Genomic DNA, 19,970 nt, shown 5'->3' on the forward strand with positions numbered 1-19,970 from the left:
TTCCTCTTTCAGAGACTCAGTGTTGCGATCCAGAGAGGAAATGCCTGCAGCATTCTGGGCACGCGGCCCACCGCAGGGGAGCTGGACGAAGTATTCGAGATGTAGCTCTGAGTTACCTATGTTGTTTTACTTTCTGTTGTATTTTTGTGAATGTTTGGCCTATATATGTATATATATGTATATATATATATATATATATATATATATATATATATATATATATATATATATATATATATATATATATATATATATATATATATATATTATTCATATATATATTATATATATATATATATTATATTATATATATATATAAATTATATATATATATTATGTATATATATATATATATATATATATATATTATATATATATATTATATTATATATATATATAAATTATATATATATATATATGTATATATATATATATATATATATATATATATATATATATATATATATTATATATATAATATATATAAATATAATTATATATATATATATATATATATATATATATATATAATATATACTATATATAATATATATAATATATACATATAATATATATACATAATATATATAATATATATATATACATAATATATATAATATATATATACATAATATATATATATTATGTATATATAATATATTATATATATATATTATGTATTATATATATAATATATATATATATATATATAATATATATATATATATATATAAATATATATATATGTATATATATATATATATACATTCATAATAATAATATAATAATTGCCGTTTGTTTCTAGTTTAATGGGTGCACATTCTAAACCTATAGAGCTTGTAATCAGGGATCATTTATTTTAGTGGGTCTCTCTGGTCCAATGTTTGAAATTATTACTAAATTTTTGCATTAGTCTGCACTGCAAAAATATCTGTAAATAATTCTATCATGTTGATTACAGGTCACAAACTAATGAACTTTTTACATAAAATGCTGAAAAATGCTAACACATTTCAGTGATTAATATTGATCTTTAATAATAATGCAAATTAAAAAGTTATTTTGGACTCACCGCCACATTTTGTTTATAAATACATTAGAATTACTTTGAGAAAAAATTATTTTATAGCATGGTAATTATATATATATATATATATATATATATATATATATATATATATATATAAACACTGATCTCTGGCTGAAGGAGACTCGAACCTACGAACCTTGGAACAAGGTACGCAGTGCTATACCATTCTCACCACACTGGACGAATACCTTGGCGTCCAGTTTGCGCTAGACGTTGATCCAAGGCAGCCAGCTTTCAAGCATAAGGCTTACAGCTTTTCATCTCATCCCCTGCATGCATCAGCCTTACTAGAGACTTTAACAATGCAAGGAATTCGCAAGAACAGGCGAAATATACACAAGCAGCCAGAGTTCATTGTTTGTGTATATTTCGCCTGCTCTTGCGAATTCCTTGCATATATATATATATATATATATATATATATATATATATATATATATATATATATATATATATATATATATATATATATATATATATCGTGTCGAATAGGTAAAATTGGTCAGTTAGCAAGAACTCTCGAAGCCGTAATAACAAGAATCTTAAGAGAGATCCCAGAAAGGGTGAGGTTCGAACCCATGGCATGCTAGTCCTAAAGCTCACAGGCCATGGGTTAGCTCCTCACCCGTTCTGCGAGTCATGACAACATATCTTGCCTAAGACAGGAACAAGTAGCAGTCTGGCGGAGGAACATGTCAGGTTTTGAGACTAAATCATGTACAGGAGTGAGAGCTATCAGTGTAAGAGTAGTTATAACATCAGGTTTCCACTTGCCTTGTGAGCTGTTCATTATGAATTCAGAGTTTGAACTTTGCGTTTATAGACACTGCTAGATTTACAATAACTTTTCAGGGGTTATTATGGGTAAGGTTCATAATATGCTGGTAACTGTCGCAGTGTCTTAAGTACAACCTATCTTCTGTTATTTTTTTATCTACCCATTTGTCCTATGTATGATTGGTTGCAGTATTTGTAAAGAATTCCTTTACACTAGATTTAAGGGTGGATCGGTTTTTAATTCATTAGGTCTGCAATTACCGATTTTGTTGGTCTAATGAGGCACAATATTGGTGTTAGTGCTGATTGCATTTTTTATGAACTTGTATTTGTGGCACCAGAAGCATCAGTGGCGGACGCAGTCGCAGCATTGAGAAGAGACCGATGGCAGCAATAGCGGCAGCAGCAGCCACAGATGTGCTGGTAGCAGCAGCCACAGATGTGCTGGTAGCAGCAGCCACAGATGTGCTGGTAGCAGCAGCCACAGATGTGCTGGTAGCAGCAGCCACAGATGTGCTAGTAGCAGCAGCCACAGATGTGCTGGTAGCAGCAGTCACAGATGTGCTGGTAGCAGCAGCCACAGATGTGCTGGTAGTAGCAGCCACAGATGTGCTGGTAGCAGCAGCCACAGATGTGCTGGTAGCAGCAGCCACAGATGAGCTGGTAGTAGCAGCCACAGATGTGCTAGTAGCAGCAGCCACAGATGTGCTGGTAGCAGCAGTCACAGATGTGCTGGTAGCAGCAGCCACAGATGTATTGGTAGCAGCAGACACAGATGTGTTGGTAGCAGCAGCCACAGATGTGCTGGTAGCAGCAGCCACAGATGTGCTGGTATACAGATGTGCTGCTAGCAGTAGCCACAGATGTGTTGGTAGCAGCAGCCACAGATGTGTTGGTAGCAGCAGCCACAGATGTGTTGGTAGCAGCAGCCACAGATGTGCTGGTAGCAGCAGCCACAGATGTGCTGGTAGCAGCAGCCACAGATGTGCTGGTAGCAGCAGCCACAGATGTGTTGGTAGCAGCAGCCACAGATGTGTTGGTAGCAGCAGCCACAGATGTGTTGGTAGCAGCAGCCACAGATGTGCTGGTAGCAGCAGCCACAGATGTGCTGGTAGCAGCAGCCACAGATGTGCTGGTAGCAGCAGCCACAGATGTGCTGGTAGCAGCAGCCACAGATGTGCTAGTAGCAGCAGCCACAGATGTGCTGGTAGCAGCAGTCACAGATGTGCTGGTAGCAGCAGCCACAGATGTGCTGGTAGTAGCAGCCACAGATGTGCTGGTAGCAGCAGCCACAAATGTGCTGGTAGCAGCAGTCACAGATGTGCTGGTAGCAGCAGCCACAGATGTATTGGTAGCAGCAGCCACAGATGTGTTGGTAGCAGCAGCCACAGATGTGCTGGTAGCAGCAGCCACAAATGTGCTGGTATACAGATGTGCTGCTAGCAGTAGCCACAGATGTGTTGGTAGCAGCAGCCACAGATGTGTTGGTAGCAGCAGCCACAGATGTGCTGGTAGCAGCAGCCAAAGATGTGCTGGTAGCAGCAGCCACAGATGTGCTGGTAGCAGCAGCCACAGATGTGTTGTTAGCAGCAGCTACAGATGTGCTAGTAGCAGCAGCCACAGATGTGTTGGTAGCAGCAGCCACAGATGTGTTGGTAGCAGCAGCCACAGATGTGTTGCTAGCAGCAGCTACAGATGTGCTGCTAGCAGCAGCCACAGATGTGTTCGTAGCAGCAGCCACAGATGTGCTGGTAGCAGCAGCCACAGATGTGTTGGTAGCAGCAGCCACAGATGTGCTAGTAGCAGCAGCCACAGATGTGCTGGTAGCAGCAGTCACAGATGTGCTGGTAGCAGCAGCCACAGATGTGCTGGTAGTAGCAGCCACAGATGTGCTGGTAGAAGCAGCCACAGATGTGCTGGTAGCAGCAGTCACAGATGTGCTGGTAGCAGCAGCCACAGATGTATTGGTAGCAGCAGCCACAGATGTGTTGGTAGCAGCAGCCACAGATGTGCTGGTAGCAGCAGCCACAAATGTGCTGGTATACAGATGTGCTGCTAGCAGTAGCCACAGATGTGTTGGTAGCAGCAGCCACAGATGTGTTGGTAGCAGCAGCCACAGATGTGCTGGTAGCAGCAGCCAAAGATGTGCTGGTAGCAGCAGCCACAGATGTGCTGGTAGCAGCAGCCACAGATGTGTTGTTAGCAGCAGCTACAGATGTGCTAGTAGCAGCAGCCACAGATGTGTTGGTAGCAGCAGCCACAGATGTGTTGGTAGCAGCAGCCACAGATGTGTTGCTAGCAGCAGCTACAGATGTGCTGCTAGCAGCAGCCACAGATGTGTTCGTAGCAGCAGCCACAGATGTGCTGGTAGCAGCAGCCACAGATGTGTTGGTAGCAGCAGCCACAGATGTGCTAGTAGCAGCAGCCACAGATGTGCTGGTAGCAGCAGCCACAGATGTGCTGGTAGCAGCAGCCACAGATGTATTGGTAGCAGCAGCCACAGATGTGTTGGTAGCAGCAGCCACAGATGTGCTGGTAGCAGCAGCCACAGATGTGCTGGTAGCAGCAGCCACAGATGTGTTGGTAGCAGCAGCCACAGATGTGTTGGTAGCAGCAGCCACAGATGTGCTGGTAGCAGCAGCTACAGATGTGCTGGTATACAGATGTGCTGCTAGCAGTAGCCACAGATGTGTTGGTAGCAGCAGCCACAGATGTGTTGGTAGCAGCAGCCACAGATGTGCTGGTAGCAGCAGCCACAGATGTGCTGGTATACAGATGTGCTGCTAGCAGTAGCCACAGATGTGTTGGTAGCAGCAGCCACAGATGTGTTGGTAGCAGCAGCCACAGATGTGTTTGTAGCAGCAGCCACAGATGTGTTTGTAGCAGCAGCCACAGATGTGCTGGTAGCAGCAGCCACAGATGTGCTGGTAGCAGCAGCCACAAATGTGCTTGTAGCAGCACCCACAGATGTGCTGGTAGCAGCAGCCACAGATGTGCTAGTAGCAGCAGCCACAGATGTGTTGGTAGCAGCAGCCACAGATGTGCTGGTAGCAGCAGCCACAGATGTGCTGGTAGCAGCAGCCACAGATGTGTTGGTAGCAGCAGCCACAGATGTGTTGGTAGCAGCAGCCACAGATGTGCTGGTAGCAGCAGCTACAGATGTGCTGGTATACAGATGTGCTGCTAGCAGTAGCCACAGATGTGTTGGTAGCAGCAGCCACAGATGTGTTGGTAGCAGCAGCCACAGATGTGCTGGTAGCAGCAGCCACAGATGTGCTGGTATACAGATGTGCTGCTAGCAGTAGCCACAGATGTGTTGGTAGCAGCAGCCACAGATGTGTTGGTAGCAGCAGCCACAGATGTGTTGGTAGCAGCAGCCACAGATGTGTTGGTAGCAGCAGCCACAGATGTGCTGGTAGCAGCAGCCACAGATGTGCTGGTAGCAGCAGCCACAGATGTGCTGGTAGCAGCAGCCACAAATGTGCTGATAGCAGCACCCACAGATGTGCTGGTAGCAGCAGCCACAGATGTGCTAGTAGCAGCAGCCACAGATGTGCTGGTAGCAGCAGTCACAGATGTGCTGGTAGCAGCAGCCACAGATGTGCTGGTAGCAGCAGCCACAGATGTGTTGGTAGCAGCAGCCACAGATGTGTTGGTAGCAGCAGCCACAGATGTGCTGGTAGCAGCAGCTACAGATGTGCTGGTATATAGATGTGCTGCTAGCAGTAGCCACAGATGTGTTGGTAGCAGCAGCCACAGATGTGTTGGTAGCAGCAGCCACAGATGTGCTGGTAGCAGCAGCCACAGATGTGCTGGTATACAGATGTGCTGCTAGCAGTAGCCACAGATGTGTTGGTAGCAGCAGCCACAGATGTGTTGGTAGCAGCAGCCACAGATGTGTTGGTAGCAGCAGCCACAGATGTGTTGGTAGCAGCAGCCACAGATGTGCTGGTAGCAGCAGCCACAGATGTGCTGGTAGCAGCAGCCACAAATGTGCTGGTAGCAGCACCCACAGATGTGCTGGTAGCAGCAGCCACAGATGTGCTAGTAGCAGCAGCCACAGATGTGTTGGTAGCAGCAGCCACAGATGTGCTGGTAGCAGCAGCCACAGATGTGCTGGTAGCAGCAGCCACAGATGTGTTGGTAGCAGCAGCCACAGATGTGTTGGTAGCAGCAGCCACAGATGTGCTGGTAGCAGCAGCTACAGATGTGCTGGTATACAGATGTGCTGCTAGCAGTAGCCACAGATGTGTTGGTAGCAGCAGCCACAGATGTGTTGGTAGCAGCAGCCACAGATGTGCTGGTAGAAGCAGCCACAGATGTGCTGGTATACAGATGTGCTGCTAGCAGTAGCCACAGATGTGTTGGTAGCAGCAGCCACAGATGTGTTGGTAGCAGCAGCCACAGATGTGTTGGTAGCAGCAGCCACAGATGTGTTGGTAGCAGCAGCCACAGATGTGCTGGTAGCAGCAGCCACAGATGTGCTGGTAGCAGCAGCCACAAATGTGCTGGTAGCAGCAGCCACAGATGTGCTGGTAGCAGCAGCCACAGATGTGCTAGTAGCAGCAGCCACAGATGTGCTGGTAGCAGCAGTCACAGATGTGCTGGTAGCAGCAGCCACAGATGTGCTGGTAGCAGCAGCCACAGATGTGCTGGTAGCAGCAGCCACAGATGTGCTGGTAGCAGCAGCCACAGATGTGCTGGTAGTAGCAGCCACAGATGTGCTAGTAGCAGCAGCCACAGATGTGCTGGTAGCAGCAGTCACAGATGTGCTGGTAGCAGCAGCCACAGATGTATTGGTAGCAGCAGCCACAGATGTGCTGGTATCAGCAGCCACAGATGCGCTGGTATACAGATGTGCTGCTAGCAGTAGCCACAGATGTGTTGGTAGCAGCAGCCACAGATGTGTTGGTAGCAGCAGCCACAGATGTGCTGGTAGCAGCAGCCAAAGATGTGCTGGTAGCAGCAACCACAGATGTGCTGGTAGCAGCAGCCACAGATGTGTTGGTAGCAGCAGTCACAGATGTGTTGGTAGCAGCAGCCACAGATGTGTTGGTAGCAGCAGCCACAGATGTGCTGGTAGCAGCAGCCACAGATGTGCTGGTAGCAGCAGCCACAGATGTGCTGGTAGCAGCAGCCACAGATGTGCTGGTAGCAGCAGCCACAGATGTGCTAGTAGCAGCAGTCACAGATGTGCTGGTAGCAGCAGTCACAGATGTGCTGGTAGCAGCAGCCACAGATGTGCTGGTAGCAGCAGCCACAGATGTGCTGGTAGCAGCAGCCACAGATGTGCTGGTAGCAGCAGCCACAGATGTGCTGGTAGTAGCAGCCACAGATGTGCTAGTAGCAGCAGCCACAGATGTGCTGGTAGCAGCAGTCACAGATGTGCTGGTAGCAGCAGCCACAGATGTATTGGTAGCAGCAGCCACAGATGTGTTGGTAGCAGCAGCCACAGATGTGCTGGTAGCAGCAGCCACAGATGTGCTGGTATACAGATGTGCTGCTAGCAGTAGCCACAGATGTGTTGGTAGCAGCAGCCACAGATGTGTTGGTAGCAGCAGCCACAGATGTGCTAGTAGCAGCAGCCAAAGATGTGCTGGTAGCAGCAGCCACGGATGTGCTGGTAGCAGCAGCCACAGATGTGTTGTTAGCAGCAGCTACAGATGTGCTAGTAGCAGCAGCCACAGATGTGTTGGTAGCAGCAGCCACAGATGTGTTGGTAGCAGCAGCCACAGATGTGTTGCTAGCAGCAGCTACAGATGTGCCGCTAGCAGCAGCCACAGATGTGTTGGTAGCAGCAGCCACAGATGTGCTGGTAGCAGCAGCCACAGATGTGTTGGTAGCAGCAGCCACAGATGTGCTAGTAGCAGCAGCCACAGATGTGCTGGTAGCAGCAGCCACAGATGTGCTGGTAGCAGCAGCCACAGATGTATTGGTAGCAGCAGCCACAGATGTGTTGGTAGCAGCAGCCACAGATGTGCTGGTAGCAGCAGCCACAGATGTGCTGGTAGCAGCAGCCACAGATGTGTTGGTAGCAGCAGCCACAGATGTGTTGGTAGCAGCAGCCACAGATGTGCTGGTAGCAGCAGCTACAGATGTGCTGGTATACAGATGTGCTGCTAGCAGTAGCCACAGATGTGTTGGTAGCAGCAGCCACAGATGTGTTGGTAGCAGCAGCCACAGATGTGCTGGTAGAAGCAGCCACAGATGTGGTCGTAGCAGCAGCCACAGATGTGCTGGTAGCAGCAGCCGCAGATGTGCTGCTAGCAGCAGCCACAGATGTGTTGGTAGCAGCAGCCACAGATGTGTTCGTAGCAGCAGCCATAGCTGTGTCGGCAGCAGCAGCCATAGCTGTGTCGGTAGCAGTACGGTTTAATGATACACAACTCATGGTAAAGTTAGGTAAGATTCGTTAGGAAACAAGACAGACACGTGTTTCCTGACGCAGATTTCTTAGGAATCTGTTCGCCAAGTAACCGAGTGTAATTCTGAAGTAGCAATAACGAAATTATTATTGGTAGCCACATAGGAAGCCCCTTGATGTCGGTAAAGGATGGGGGGCGTATTATTTTTTTTATTCAGCGTCCCTATGTTTGCATGAGAGATCCCCTATACAGAAGATTAATTTTGTCATTCTTCTCGGTGATATTTGACCTGCCTTACCTTTCCATGGGTCGAAGTGATTGCTTCCTATTCCCCAGGTTCTATATGATCTCTACAGGTTTGGACTTTACCCATAAATCTATAATAAATATGATTGAGCTTGAAGAATTATACTTCACAGCAGATAGGACGGACTTCAAGTGTGTATTAATGTTGGTAGAATTACCGACAATATGTTAGGTAAAAGGACACAAGTGTAACTAAGAAGTGACATTTTACTGTGCCAACGTTTCGCTCTCCAGGAGCGAACAGCTTGACAAACTTCCTGAGAGCGAAACGTTGCCCCAATAAAACGTCACATTAGTTGCACTTGTTTCCTTTTCCCTAACATACTTCAAGTTTCTCCGGATATTTATTGATCATTCTAGAAAAAATATACTGCTGATGGTGACTGATTTTTCACTGAAACGTTGAATGAATTCCATTTCTTCAATAACTGTCCTGAGAAACTGCTAAATTTAGGCTAATCTTTTAAACAGACCGTATCAGTAATTTAAACGAGATAGCAAAATGTGTCTCAAAACTGAACTATCAAATCATATTACTGCTGTTTGTTTGTGTATACATTATATATATATATATATATATATATATATATATATATATATATATATATATATATATATATATATATATATATATATATATATATATATATATATATATATATATATATATATATATATATATATATATATATATATATATATATATATATATATATATATATATATATATATATATATATATATATATATATATATATATATATATATATATATATATATATATATATATATATATATATATATATATATATATATATATATATCGAGAGAGAGAGAATTGAGATTTAATATTTTTTTAACAGTCGGACGTTTCCCACCTAGGCAGGGTGACTCTAAAATAAGAAACACTTTCATCGTCATTCACTCCATCGCTGTCTTGCCAGAGGCGTACAGACACTACAGTAAAAAAAAAAAATACAGCTTCGCCCCTCCTTTTCACTTCCAGGGCTCAAATCCTGCTCACCGGTATCCCTGAATCCCTTCATAAATGTTACTTTGCTCACACTTCAACAGCACGTAAAGTCATAAAAAACATTTACCTCGACTCTCTCCTAACACTCTCACGCACGCCTGCTGGAAGTCTAAGCCATTCACGCACAAAACCTCCTTTACCCCTCCCTCCAATCCTTCCTAGGATGACCCCTTCCCCGCCTTCCTTCCTCTACAGATTTATACACCCTCCAAGTCATTTTTTGTTCCATTTAAATGTCCAAACCATCTCAAAAATCCCTCCTCAGCCCTCTGGATAATACTTGTAGAAACCCCGCACCTCTTTCTAATCTCCAAGCTATGGATTTCTGCATAATATTCATACCACACATTGCCTTCAGACATGACATCTCCACTGCCTCCATCCTTCTCCTTGTTGCAACATTCACCACCTATGCTCACACCCATATAAGAGTGTTGATGCCACTGTACTTTCAAACATTCCTCTATTTGCTTCCATGGGTAACGTTCATTGTCTCCACAAACACCTCACTGCACCACTCACCTTTTTTCCCTCGTCAGTTCTACTGTTCACTTCATATTTCATAAACCCATCTGCTGACAAGTCCACTCCCTCCGTACTCCCTCCCTCCAATCTGATATCCAATCTTTCGTTACCATATAGTTTTGTTATCCTCTTTACTTTGCTCTTTCCTATGTTCACTTATAATTTCCTTCTCTTACATATCCCCCCAAATTGTCCACCAACTTCTGCAACTTCTTTTCAGAATCTTCCAAAAATAGTGTCATCAGCACCCACTTCACTTACAACCCCATTTATAAATATATTGAATAACCATGGTGACATCACACGTCCCTGTCTAAGGCCTACTTTTGCTGGGAAATAATCTCCTCCTCTCATACTCTAACCTGAGCCTCACTATCCTCGTAAAAGCTCTTATCTGCTTTCAGTAACTTACCACCTACTTCATACACTTAGAACATCTGCCACATTGCTCCCCTATCTTCCCTATCATATGCATTTTCCAAATCCATAAATGCAACTAAAATCTCTTTACCCTTATCTATATACTGTTTACTTAAGTGCTTCACTGTAAATACTTGTTCTGCACATCCCCTACCCTTCCTAAAGCCTCATTGTTCATCCGTAATCCTGCTCTCCGTTTTACTCTAAATTCTTTCAATAATAACTCTACACTATATCAGGTATACCCAAAAGGCTGATTTCCCTATAATTCTTACTCTTTTGTCCCATTTGCCTTTATAAAAAGGAACTATGCATGCTCTCTGCCAGTCCCTAGGTACCTTCCCCCAACTCAGTATCTATCAATGCATTACACTCATCAATTTGACTACCATGATGGTCTTCACTGCCCTTATCATCTTCACTGTGATTGTAAACACCACTATCAGATTCATCATTTTTGTAAATATTAACACCACTGTGGATAAATTTTATCCCATTTATTAAATAAAAGCACTAACCATTCCAAAACTGTGTGCCTACCTGCTTTTAGCATTTCTGTCTTGATCCCATCAATCCCAGCTGCTTTACTCACAGCCTCACGCACCTGCCCCACACTCATCCCGCTATTCCTCACTCCTAAAAGATGTTGTACCACCTCCCTGGCCAATGCACGAAATCCCACCTTCCCTATCTTTATCAACATTTAACAGTTCTTCATTATACTCCATCTTCCCGATACCTCCAACTCTCCATCTATTTGTTCCCTAGGCTTTCTCAGCTTTTTAATTTAACTCCAAAACTTTTTCTTATTTTCAGCAAAATTTGTTGACAGCAGTTCATCCACTCTCTCATTTGCTCTCCTTTACATTCCTTCATTTTCTTAACCTCTCTTTTTCTATCCTTATACTCCTCCCTCCTTACATCACTTCTACTTTGTAAAAACCTCTCATATGACACACCATATATATTATATATTTTACTCCATTATAATTTTTTGAGCACCTTGCACTAGTCCATTTGCGTGTAATGAGGCAGAGAAGCCTGAGTTTATGGCCTACGAGGATACCTTTCTCGAACCTCATAACCAACGAAATACATCTGGTTAAATTTTTGACTGTGTGGACCTTAAATGGCGTAAGTAGTGCATCAGGAGGTAAAGAGGAAGCACACGTCTACCATCGGGATGATAGTGTTGGCCGAAGTGGCACTGGGCAAGGGTTGTTTATTTCCATGTTAGTCTCGCTACTGGCTGCCCTCCTGATTAATGGCTCACTCGGTGAACTCACAACGAAGCTTCGGGCATTTGCATAATTAGCTTTCCAATATTCGTTTCTCTCATGGGCAGATTACCAATGAATGTATATCTACTGAGACGACCCCGGAGACTTGTTTGGCTATAAAAAAAATATTTCCTTCTATGTGAACAGCCCAAAAAAGAAATTTGATTTTTTTTTTTTTTTTTTTTTTTTTTGCAAACAGAAGATTCAGCAATTTTATTAACTGGATTCTTTCCATCTCACTTCACTGAAAAAGGTTTAAATTATTTTTACATTCGGTTGTACATTTACTGAACTTTTGACCTATATATAGCATTTATAAACTAGATTTTCTCCTGCAACATTTTCATATATGCATTTTGTTTAAAATGAATTGTGCAAATTAATCAATTCTGATATCAATAAATTTTCTATGGGTAATTTTCCCAAGTTTATACAAGTAGCTGATTCGAGAATTGTGGAATAAAGGTATACAATACAGACAAGATGAAAGTTAAGAAGCATGTGCAACATCTGGGTATCTTTATTGTAGAAGTTTCGCCATCCAGTGGCTTTATCAATACAGATTCTAGGACATAACTTAAAGACAGTAGAATTATATACAAAAAACGAGGTAATCAGTCCCTTATACTTGGAGTTGCTGTGAAGAGCACCGTAGTTGTAGAGATTCTGGAGCACAGACAAGGAGGCTGGCGCTTATATAGTCATGAATCTCTACAACTATGATGCTCTTCACACCAACTCCAAGGCTGACGGACTGATTACCTCATCTTTTGTATATAGTTCTACTGTCTTCAAGATTAGAAAATTCCTTACTGTAGCCATCACCAGGTATTTGAATTTTGCGGCAATACTAATTTTGCAATCCTGTTTAACTTAATACATTACAGCTTAATAATATTCAACCTAATCAAGATCACCCTAAATTTAACCTAAAATATCATAACAGGTGGATCAGAATTGCAGTTTCTTAAGACAGTTATTGAAGTAATGGAATACTATCAACTTTTCAGTGAAAAATCAATCACCAATATCAGGATCCTTATCTGGATTAATCATTGAATACCCAAAGAAACTTGAAGTACGTCCTTCCTTCTATGAAGTATAATTCTTCCAACTCAGTCATCTTTATTATTATAAATTTATGGGTAAACGCCAAACCTGTAGGTCATATAGAATCTGGGAATTAAGAGGCAGTCACGTTCGATCCATGGAAAGGAAGGGCAGGTTCAGTACGAAAGGAAAGGATGACAAAATTAATCCACTGTATAAGGAATCTTTCATACAAACATACGGTCATTGAAACAAAAACTAATACCCCCCCCCCCCCCTCCCCACTTTCCCTCACCGGTGATAAAGGAACTTCCAATGTGGTGACCTATGGTGTTAATTTCGTAATGCTTATACTTATTTTTTTTTTGGGGGGGAGGGTTATTGCAACAGCAAATTTACACTTGGCAAAATGCTTTATAAGCCAAGTCTTCAAACTGCGGCAGAAAAGCCGTTTTACTAATATGAACGAGTAATGAAACAGTTGAGGCGAGTTTGTAAATTCGCTCTTTCATGTAAATTGAACATACAAAGGTATATTGATTTTTTTTAGCGCTTGAGAAGCTTAATTCAAACGTTCCGTTCCATTTAACTTTCAGCATAGCAAGGTTAATGGACCAACATGAGGACTGATGGATGGATGGGAAAATGGATGGACAAGAGAAAGGAGACTGGATATGAATCAACAACAGCTGGAAACCATAACCACCATAATCATCACCCTCAGCCACCACCTTCAACCAACCACAACCCCCTCCAACAACCACTCTCACTACCATCACCACCGCCATCAACCTCTAATCGCTGCTTAACTTCTTCAAATCACTTTTGTCAAACTACCAAAGTTTGCAGCAATCAAGCCGAGACGGACACGATCTCGACTCAGTTTTTTATTCCCCTTCTTAAAGAATTTGTTTTACGTTGAGAACCTAAGCGTGGCATTCCCTTAGGACGAGGCGAAGACACTCTTAAGACTTCTCCCAAACTTCTTAAGACAGCACTGCCACAAAATTAAATATATTTTCTACACATGAGCATGGAACACGAAAATATTTTTGATGCAGATTTTGTCCGGAGGGGCCATTTTATTGGGCAATTCCACTCATCCTTTGAGTGAACACAGAGCTATAATGGCAGTGCTTGGCAGTGACACTCAATCTGCAGTGAACAGTGCACCATAATTAACTGTACAGGACATTACCACTTAACCTGTCAGTGAACATACCTCCATTATGATACTGCTGGGAAGTGTCACTCATCCTGTTAGTGAACATTATACCGTATATAAATACGCTATGCCACTCCACAAACGTTATTACGAATTGTCTTACTAAAAACTTCCAGCAAGGTGTTCTTGCAAAAAATTCCTCTAGTAGTTATAAGTTTATGTTAAGGCTAGCCGAAATGCTCTACGTAACCAAGGAGTTTCCGTAAAATATACCTGTACTATAATTTCTGAATCAACTGTAAACCCCACTCTGTATTAATAGTTTATCATTTATCCTTATCAGTAAATATACCAACAATGTCACTCATCATGTGAGTAAACATACTTTCCAACAGTACGGTGTTGTGCCACTCATCGTGAGTGTTAAGTAAGATTTGCCAGAACACACAATAACCTATATATTTACATATGACAGTATTAGGTAGTGCCTCCATTCCTTGTGTGAACATACCTGTAATCCGGTAACAGTGAAAAATCGGCGATTGACGATATCAACACAGTCAAAAATGAATGCTGATATGATGGCACAAGGGACTCTATCTCTCTTTAATCTTCATCTTCCGAATCTATGAACACCTGAACATTTTTCCAAAGAACTTAAATACGTTTACATGAGGTTACCTTGCTTCGTAGTGAGATCTGGAGAGGCTGAAGGTCTGGTTTAGCAATGATTTTGAAGTATTGGCTCCCTGTTTAGCGAATTCTTCCAGAGAGCTGCATACAGAGTAACACTGCCTCATCTACAGCTACATAAAAAGTGGTACTGCTTCCTGTAGGCTTCATGCAGTAGCATTTACTTCCATGCAGCAGCATTTACTTCCTAGCACTTCAAATAGAGCAGCACTCCCTCATACAGAGTATTATGCAGAAAAACGTTGCCTTCGATTATCTGGTGGTTAATTGAGAATATATAGATTAACTCGAACATTACGGCACAACTATTCCCACTCTGAAAGACGGATGTAGCGCCCACGAACACAACTGCAAACCAACCACCTTGAGACTACGTATATGTTAAAAGTGGGAAATACACATTATAACTTAGAAACTCCTACGCAGTTCGCAAGACAATGAAAGATGTGCAGATGAATTTCAAACTTGGTTCGAACCACTGTCTCTATTTCGCAACTAGATTAGAAGACTGTGCCGACACATATGGGTAATATAGACATTTAGAGGTGAGGAAGTTTTGATTAGGATCATGTTAAGCTAAAGAACTTGATCAAGCATAAAATGGCTTGATAAGGCTCTTCCTTAGCAAAATATTGCCTTAATATAGGCATCTTCTGTTTTTATCGTGTGTATATTACCCAATTCATAACTAACCCATAATTTACAAATAAATCTTGAAACGACTTTCCGGTCCTTCCTGTACCATTATCTAGTCACAATTGAGGAACTAAGGGTGAGCAAGCCAGACGTCGTCACTTGATAATGTTTCAGGACGGACCTAAACTTCGTGCAAAGATTTATCTCGAATTTGTAGGTTACTTGTGAATTATAACAGCAACAGACAGCATTGTGAACAATTCTCTACTACCGCTAAATTAAACGCTGATTATTATCATCGCGGATACAACTAAAGTGCACTATCAACACTAGTGAAGAAAAAACACTCGTCCAGATTGATGTTAAAATATTTTTAATCGTACACGCTACCCGTGTGTCTGCTTGGTCACTGATGTTGATGTGATTATTGTTTATAATCGGACACGGTTATATACGGTTCCAGGGAAGAGCTGGGAAGCAATCTGAAGTCAGGAGCAGAGTTATAGAAGCTGTAGTAAGGCTTACTATTATCACTCGAGGAAGAGGAAATCCTATACAGAACGAGGAGAGTATATAAGTAGACTTAAGAGATAAGATAAGATAAGATTTCGTTCGGATTTTTAACCCCGGAGGGTTAGCCACCCAGGATAACCCAAGAAAGTCAGTGCGTCATCGAGGACTGTCTAACTTATTTCCATTGGGGTCCTTAATCTTGTCCCCCAGGATGCGACCCACACCAGTCGACTAACACCCAGGTACCTATTTGCTGCTAGGTGAACAGGACAACAGGTGTAAGGAAACGTGTCGAATGTTTCCACCCGGCGGGAATCGAACCCGGGCCCTCCGTGTGTGAAGCGGGAGCTTTAGCCACAACTATCTTGGTGATAGGTCTGCTATAGTTATCCATAATTAATTTTTTTGTTGATAACCCACACAGGGCTCGTGTACCAATTTATTTGAATCTGGAAAAAAAACAGGCCAACAGCCTAACGGCTGCAAGTGAGTCAGCAAGACTGCAATTTAGCTGTAACATATCGATCAAGGGCGCCATGTGTAGAAAACTCAATCGTTCCTCAGTTCAGAGCTGCATAATCCTACGGGTTTAGTGCTCCCCCTTGATTATAATAATAACCCTCAGTTCAGACACGGCAAGAAGCTTGCTGGGCGCCAGGGCTATTATTGCTCATCTACGTCTTCTTCATTAAACCCAGAAACTGGACTTCTGTGGGTTGCATTACTGCTTACCAACCCCGATTACAGTACCAAACAGTTCTGTCATGGAAAGAAACATAATTGAATCTTCCCTCTTGAAACATGAAAAGAATGCAGTGTATAACTCAAATTGTGGGCTATACATGCTCGATAGCTATTTAGTAGCGTCTATTGTACACAATCTTAAACAACAATGCCATGCAAAATCACAAGATTGCTCATTATGTCAGGTGGGCTGATGGATTGGTGACGCCCGACCAGTATCTACTCACCAAAACTTCATACCACGTCAGTTGTGAATGGTTATACAACACGTTTAGCTGTTAGTGTATCATTCAGTGACAAGCACATAAGATTACGAGATAACATAAGGAGAGGTTAAAGGGTATTAATACAAATTAGAAATTTAGGCATAGAAGATTCCCAAGTCAGACATATTAACCGACACTGAGAAGAATAGTAGACAATATTTAGGAAGAGATACTTCTCAGTACCTCAATAGAACATTCGAGTATCCCAGGACATTGAAACGGACAAAGAGCGCATTCTATTCCTTTCTTTTATTATTTCATACTTGACATCTCAGAAACCCTCCTACCCCATATGGGGAGTCGGGGGATGGCGGTAGCGTGAGGTTGGCACCGACCATTCTGAGGGTAACCGTGGCTGGTGACACACCCGCACTACGCTACTCTCAGAATTCTCTCCCTGCTTTAGTTGCTCTCTTGCAACATTGCATAGCTCCTGATGACGCACCGAGAAGTGTGAAAGTACTTGAGCTAAAGATTTCCACGCCCCGTGGTTTGTCTTGCATAGTTAAGATCGTCCATCTGCAATTGTTTGCTATATATATATATATATATATATATATATATATATATATATATATATATATATATATATATATATATATATATATCGTGCCGAATATGTAAAACTGGTCAATTAGCAAGAACTCATTTAAAATTAAGTCCTTTCTAAAATTTTCTTTTATACGTTTAAAGATATATTTTTTTCATTAATATTGATGTAAAAAAAATATAATTTTGCACCAAAAGGAACTTAGAAAACTTACCTAATCTTATTATAACAAACGCAATTTATTTTAGCCTAACTCAACTAAATATATTTTAGATTTGTTTACAATAATTTAATACTAAACAAACACAGTGAAATATATTTTTTTCGTTAGGTTCAGAATGATTTTGGCGAAATTATTGCATACACAAATTTTCACTTGTCCTATATGGCAAAATGAGCCATATATATATATATATATATATATATATATATATATATATATATATATATATATATATATATATATATATATATATATATATATATATATAGCTCAGAGGCGTCCTCAAAACCGTATGTCCTTCGATGGTGGGTACAACATCTAGCTTGGCTGGATGCGCCATTGTTAAGGATTGTGTGGTCTAGTGGTCTAAAGCGTCATGAATTTTCGTGCACCATGAGGTGGGTCAAAGCAGCATGGGTTCGACTCCTTGGCTAAAGCAGTGTTGTTATTGTAGATGAATGGTTCAGAGAACCGATAAGTTGATAAATTAGACATATATGCAACACTTGGGTATCTTTATTAAGGAAACGCTTCGCCACACAGTGGCTTCATCAGTCCATAACAAAGGAGAACGGGGAAGAACAGGAGGATTTTGAGGTAATCAGTCCCTCAGCCTTAAGCGATGTGGTCAGTCCATCAGTCTTGAAAAGAATACAGTATATGTGCGAAGAAGTTGCTTATATACCGTAGGCAGGACAGGTGCAGCAGTCGTAGGTGGTATAACATTTGTCCAATGTGGAAGTAGGTCGTGCCCTGTATTAAGATCCCAAGATGTTGCTATGTCAGACAGGAATGTAGATGAATGGTTCAGAGAAACGACAAATTGATAAATTAGACATATGACCTAACCTTTGGCCATGACCTACTTCCACACTGCACAAATGTTATACCACCTACGACTGCGGGACCTCTCCTGCCTACGGTATATAAGCTATTTCTTCGCACATATGCTGTATTCTTTTCAAGACTGATGGACTGACCACATCGCTCAAGGCTGAGGAACTGATTACCTCAAACTCCTCCTGTTCTTCCCCGTTCTCCTTTGTTATGGACTGATGAAGCCACTGTGTGGCGAAACGTTTCCTTAATAAAGATAACCAAGTGTTGCACATGTGTCTAATTTATCAGTGTTGTTATTGATCAATATCACTCGTTTCGTGGGTACAATAATATATATATATATATATATATATATATATATATATATATATATATATATATATATATATATATATATATATATATATATATATATATAACAAGTCGGCCGTCTCCCACCGAGGCAGGGTGACCCAAAGAGAAAGAAAATCCCCAAAAAGAAAATACTTTCATCATCATTCAACACTTTCACCTCACTCACACATAATCACTGTTTTTGCAGAGGTGCTCAGAACACGACAATTTAGAAGCATATACGTATAAAGATACACAACATATCCCTCCAAACTGCTAATATCCCGAAACCCCTCCTTTAGAGTGCAGGCATTGTACTTCCCATTTCCAGGACTCAATTCCGGCTTTTTAAAAATAACCGGTTTCCCTGAATCTTTTCACTAAATGATGAAATTAAGACACATGTGCAACATCTGGGTATCTTTATTGTAGACGTTTCGCCATCCAGTGGCTTTATCAATACAAATTCTAGGACATAGCTTGAAGACAGTAGGACTATATACAGATGAGGTAATCAGTCCCTCAACCTAGGAGTAGGTGCGAAGAGCACCATAGTCGTGGAGATTCTGAAGCAGAAGCAAGGAGCCTGGCGCTTATATAGTAACGTCAGGTGTAGCAGACGAGGGCATAGTCACTGGTAGGCGGGATTCCCCAGTGGAAGTAGGTCCTTCCCAAACAGATGGGTTAGTTGTAGTAGTAGTTGTCGTAGTCGTGAAGGTTATGTACATGACACTCCAACAGATCAGGTCCCAAATACCATTCGTCTCCATTCACTCCTATCGAACACACTCACGCACGCTTGCTGGAAGTCCAAGCCCCTCGCCCACAAAACCTCCCTTACCCCTTCCTTCCAACCTTTTCGAGGACGACCCCTACCCCGCCTTCCTTCCCCTACAGATTTAAATGCTCTCCATGTCGTTCTACTTTGATCCATTCTCTCTAAATGACTAAACCACCTCAACAACCCCTCTTCAGCTCTCTGACTAATACTTTTATTAACTCCACTCCTTCTCCTAATTTCCACACTCCGAATTTTCTGCATAATATTTGCACCATACATTGCCCTTAGACAGGACATCTCCACTGCCTCCAACCGCCTCCTTGCTGCTGCATTCGCAACCCAAGCTTCACACCCATATAAGAGTGTTGGTACTACTATAC

This window comes from Cherax quadricarinatus, chromosome 1 (genome assembly GCF_038502225.1).
Source record: "Cherax quadricarinatus isolate ZL_2023a chromosome 1, ASM3850222v1, whole genome shotgun sequence".
Classification (NCBI taxonomy): domain Eukaryota; kingdom Metazoa; phylum Arthropoda; class Malacostraca; order Decapoda; family Parastacidae; genus Cherax; species Cherax quadricarinatus.